This window comes from Lepisma saccharinum, chromosome 14 (genome assembly GCF_977018435.1).
Source record: "Lepisma saccharinum chromosome 14, izLepSacc3.1, whole genome shotgun sequence".
Taxonomy (NCBI): Eukaryota; Metazoa; Arthropoda; class Insecta; order Zygentoma; family Lepismatidae; genus Lepisma; species Lepisma saccharinum.
In genome coordinates this window covers 58,520,620-58,526,619 of record NC_139242.1, presented here as the reverse complement: position 1 = coordinate 58,526,619, position 6,000 = coordinate 58,520,620, and positions in this window count along the sequence as shown.

Sequence of the window (6,000 nt, the reverse complement as noted above, 5' to 3'; positions counted from 1 at the left end):
TATTTGGGGTTTGTAGGCTTCTGCTCAAAAAGTAGTGGCGATAAGCAGCCCAGAGACCTCGTGCCGCGGGAATGGGGTAAGGGGAAGGACGCCCCTAATATCGTTCGGTTTCGTACCATAGTCATTAAGGAAGGTATTTTTTTTTCATAATGTAAAGAGGATACAACATTTCCCTCTATAAAACTTTATATGAAATATTAATGATTGATGACACTGTAATCCAAGAAGTCATTGATCAATCAAGGAATTCCTATTTGTTTGTCGCGTGTCAAACACATGCATTTCAACAACACAATATTTTGCAAAATGGTTAACGTAACCAGTAGGCAAACATTGTCTGTAGTGATGCAGAGTCTCCCCTTTGAAGCAAAGAGAATCCGTGGTGGAGTAAGGGACCCATGTTTTAATGTTTTAGCAAGTAGGCCTACAAAGAAATGTATTACAAATTTTTACACAATTCATTAAAGTGTAGATAATATGTAACCATTATTATTTAATTAATTCGATTTTTCTTGCATAACACAAGACAATTGTGTTGTTGGATAATCGTTAGATTCCTTTGTGTGTAAAAATCTTGCATACTGGAAACTAGAGGGGAACATTATGAAGCACGATTTATAAAGGACTTTCTTAATCAGTTCTGCAGAGAAGCCAAAAGCTGTTGGTACATATTAATCGTCTATTAACATTATTGACCTGTAAATATAAAGTAGATACAGTCCAGATTAGCTTATTTATGTTAAACTCTATCTATGTATTCTTTGGTAGTCCGAAAAGTCATTATCGAAATATTCTACATCCAGTGTTGTTTCAAAGAATAGAATTCTGTGATCATCATATTTTTGACAACAGATTGGAGGAAAATGGTGACGGACAATTCGCATACCATTTCTTTTGCCGTTGGATGTACAAGACGCTTAAGTCCTGAAATCCAGCACATTTACAACAGAAAATTACGCTAGTATAGAGGGAGAACCGCCGCTTAAATGGAGCTCCGCTTCCTCGGCAGATCCCCTTCGGTGGCCGCTAGATGGCAAGGCAGTCTACTTTTGCTGCTTCCAGCATCTATTGGGAGAACTCTTTCGGTGACAGTTGCGTGGGCTTCAAACGTCCTTGCCACGAAGGATGTTACTAATGGTAGGGGCATTCTGTTTGGCTGGTTCCAGCGCCGCCGTTAGGAGAGGGGTGTGTGATATTTGCCACGGAAATTAGTATATAATTATTAAATACTTTATTCACATTAATTTCTTGTGCGCCCGAGGAGAGGATAGATTGTGGCGACTGTGAAGCGAATTCGCCGCCCCCAGTTGAGAGTACTGTTAATGCGGGACAGAATATTTTTGGTCGGGACGGGAAATTTTTTAATCCCGACATTCGGGACGGGAAAAATTAGCCGAAATGTTTGAAATTTCCCGAAGCTCCGATAAGTTCCAGACACTTGCAATGCGAAAAACGTCGAGAATTAACAACTTTTTAAAATACCCATTCGGTATTTCCCGACTGCTCTGGATCCCGAAAAGGCGGGAAGTCATTTCCCGAAGTCGGGATAGGGACGGGAATCTTTTTTCCCGATCCCGGTCCTGACTTTTCGGGATCCCGCACACAAATATATCACAAAAATGCAGAAATATTCCCAGTAAAACCAAAAATATGCACAACAGTACTCTCGAATTTCTCCCATACCCGATAGAGTAGAGATGGGGCTGTAATGTACCGAATGTTATTTTTACTTTTGACTGATTTTTGTGAAAAGGAAAAAAGGCAAAGAAATGAGAACGAAACTTCTTTACTTCCCGTGCAACAATGAGAGAGAACATTTTTTCTCAATAATGTTTGCATGGCTATCAATTGTCGGCGGGATAAAAAAAAGTGGGGTATTATTATTCTGTACTAATAAAAAAACGCCACCTTTCTTCCTCCGTAATTTCCACATCCTGCCATCGACAATATGTACTATCCGTTGTGCTGAAGCTACGCAGAAAAAAAATATGAAATAACCGATTATGTGCGAAAGAATGACGAAATTATAAAGAAATATGTCTTATTACAACAAAATTGAAGAAATAGTATGTTGTAAAAACGTGAAATTGGTGAAATATGTCAAAATATGCTTTGTCAAGTTTGTCTATTTCGGCTGATTTTCATCAGATATGTAAAGATCTCACCCCAATATTAGATCCGAAGCCAAATGAAAAATATGTTATAACATAAAGTCCCGGGCCCTAGTCTTGACCAACATTGGTTATGAGTCCCCATTTGGAACGCCACTGCTTCTACTAAAGTCCGCGTACGTTCGGAACATCTCCAACTGACTGCGCGAGTCTAGCCAGCGAGCCTACGAGCAGTGTACAGCGTGAGCAATAGAGTTAGCTATAGGCGCAGAGTAGAGATGACGTCAGCGGTTCACTTCTTGATTGGAGGCGTCGGGAGTTACGACTCGCTCCCAAGGTGCAAGCGCAGAACGGCCAGAGCTGTTACGGAAATAATCTCACTCTAAGTCCGTGGAAGGTGGGGGGGCGGAGGCATTGACGCAACTACAGGGCTGTGCATTGCCCCCCCCCCACCAACCTTGGTCGGAAATGAGTTGTAGGGGGGAAACATTGACGGCCAAGCGTACCTGCAAGGGGTGTAATTACCGCCCAGAACTTCAGATTTCATGCAAATAAAAATACCTTTCGGAAAATTTTCTTCCTCGCTTCGCTCGCAATGCCTACTTTTCTTAGTCTTATCAAGTTCAGAACCGTAGCTAGGGGACGGTGGGAGACTGCCCTGGGCGCCGAATAATCTAAATGAAAAAAGTTGTAAAATTTATTGATTGATTTATGTTTTCTAAGTCTACTTTATGCACAGAAAGGCTAATTGAGACTGGGCCTATAGCTTAAAGTGGGTTCCGAACCACTATGTGCCTCCACCGGGTATCGAACCCAGAACCCCTTGATCACAAGGCAACGATGTTAACACTACGCCATCGGGGAGGCACAAAAGTTGTAAATGATATAATGCCATGGCGTTCCGTGAAATTATTTGCACCCTATTAAATTAATATTGATTTCAGCCTGCAAGAAAATTGGATCCAATTTATATTTGTTCACTGTAATGCATTGTAAATCACCAGACAGAGAAATACGACTTGTCTTAATTGATTTTGTTTTAAATGCATGAACAATTGTTTGGAGGAAAGGGAGCATGCACATTTGAGAGACATTTTATATAATTTTTGCTGTTGCTTTATTGTGAAATGGATGAATTGGTTGTGTAATGTATTTAAATAATATATGATGTATATAATATTTATTAAAGAAACTTTGAATACGCACACAATTTAGTGACCACGTAACTCCACATGCATATAGCCTACTATGTACTATGTGAAACATATGTCATAGACCAATGTATAAGGTTATACATTAGTCTATGCATATATTGTGCATGAAAGTTATGTTAATGTAAAAATAATTATATTTGAAATGCATTTATCAAGCATTTTCTATCTTTCAAAAATAGTTTATGTGCTTGTTTTCCGTTATTAATGTGAAATTGAACGTGTTAAAAAATAATTCAAATCGTTTGTTCGAACACAAATGCTAAAGCACCAACTTCTACCCCCTTTTTGCGTAATTTACGAGGATAATAACGTCTTTGATAATACCACTACTAATAGTAATAATGGTGGTCTTGGGTTCGAATCCCGGCCTGGGCATGGATGTTTGCGAGTATCCATTCATGATTTTCATCATGCCATCACTCATCCCCATCTTCATTAGCCAAAAGTGGCACAAGAAGCGAAGTAAAATAAAGCAAATCAATAATAACATAATAATAATAATAATAATAATAATAATAATAATAATAATAATAATGGTATAATAACATTACTAGTACTAACATTATTTTATTAACATTATTATTCTTATTGGTACGTTTATCCTGGTACTTGCCCCCCCCCTCCCCAGACAAAAATTCGTGGTTGCGCCTCTGGACGGAGGCAAAGGATTATGCGAGAGCCCTCTTGTCCTCACGCTAGCAGTGCTCGAAGTGGGGGGTGGGGTATCCTGATCCATCTAGCAAATTTTCTTAACACTAGAAGGGCCAGACTTATATGTATACCTAGAAGTGCCGTCAGCGGTCATTTTGACCGCTAATGTTTAATGCACACCATAAGTGCTTATAATAATAGGATATTGATTACATCGTAATTTAGTAATATTATACTACAGAAAATATTTATTAAAGCACTTAAGTTACAATATTTGTTGATATTATTAATACATAATAGTTACAATATTTAGTATTTACTACAATATTCAATATTAATATTTTCCCTTATTGAATCTTTAATACTGATATGAAATAACTAATGTTATGCTTTTGACAATGGTAGTAACAATTACTTTCTTTTATTTGCAAACATATTATTTACAGTATAGTTTACAATTTAATATTTATTACGAATACCTTTTAAAAATGACTAACACAAGTGTAATAGTCGTACATGTGAAGAAATAGGTTTATTCAAAGCACAACATATTTGAAACAGAATATAAGGTTTTTAATTTTACACGTGTGCCGAGCAAATCCTACACTTCAAACTCTTGGTCGAACACTGACTACAAACTGCCTTCTCGCAAACGCAACATGTGTCGTATGTCTTGCTTCTCTTACAATTGTAGACTACTTGACACTGGCAACGTTTCTGATTTCCCGAAGTCTTCTGTTTGTTTGGGAGACACTGTTTTGCGTTCTTAGTTGAAGGTGCGCTTTTCGGAGCTCCTCTACGAGTTGCAATAGAAACTTGTGCCGCTGAATGTACTTCCCGGTTACTTCCTTATATATGATCCAGGCATTTATTCCTGCAAGATCGAGCACATTATGAAATACATGCACTGGCCATCTTCGGGCTGCAGCTCTAACAGAATATTTTCGTGCCATTTGATCCACTACGTCTACACCAAATTTAGTAGAATTATTGTAGAATTTTAGTTTCTGGGAGCTTCTTTTGTTCTTTTGATATTTCAACTCTTGGATGTAGATTACTTAGAAGCAGGGCATTTTTGTTATTTTTCCCTTGGTACGTACACTGTCAGCGTGGTATCCTCCACAGTCTTCATTACGGTGGTTTCAAAGAGAGGTGCCTTAGAAGTTTTCACTGCATCTGGAATTTCTCTCTCCCCTTTTTCTGGTCACTGTACCGACCAGGCTTGTTTGTTGCCCTTTGAGCCTCTCAGCCAGGTTCAAAGACGTGAAGAAGTTGTCAGTTGTGACGTTGCGTCCTTTCTTGAGGTAAGGTCCCATAAGTTGCACGATAACATTTTCAGGTAGTGATTGATCAAAAGGACGTGAACCACCTTTGCCATGGTAAGGGAATCCGTTGCATATATACTTAGAGTCAACATCAACCAAGAGCCATAACTTTATTCCAAATTTATCTGGTTTGCTGGCCATGTACTGCAAGAATCTACACCGAACTTTAGTTGGAAACAGCTGTTCGTCAGCTGTAAGATTTTGACCAGGTTTGTAGCACGTATGGCAATGCTCAATAAATTTATTCCACACTGAAGATGCTAATGCAAATTTGTCAGTCTGCAGCCGTGTAGATCTACTTGCACGTACATAAAAAGCACATACCTCATTATCTCTTTGAACCTATTTCTTGACATGGTCTGACTGAAGACGGGAGGACCCCATACAGATAACCACATAAGATCTAAATGAAGACGTGAAGTATTGTATGCTCCTGGAGCATATAATAAAGCTACAAAAGCATCCAACTCTTCCAGTGAAATCGACCAACCATTGTCTCCAGTTTTATTTCGGGCTTCGGTTTCAGTAATAAACGCCAAGCACTAGACACAGAGTTTTCTTGCACATTACGTTTAGAATGTGGTGTGAGTCCTGCTGTTTCTTTCAGTACGTTTTGTGCTGCCAACCTCCCAGCATTATTTTCACTACTGCAAATTACTGTCCAAAGTGTAGTCCCGTCCTTACTAATAAACTGTGTGC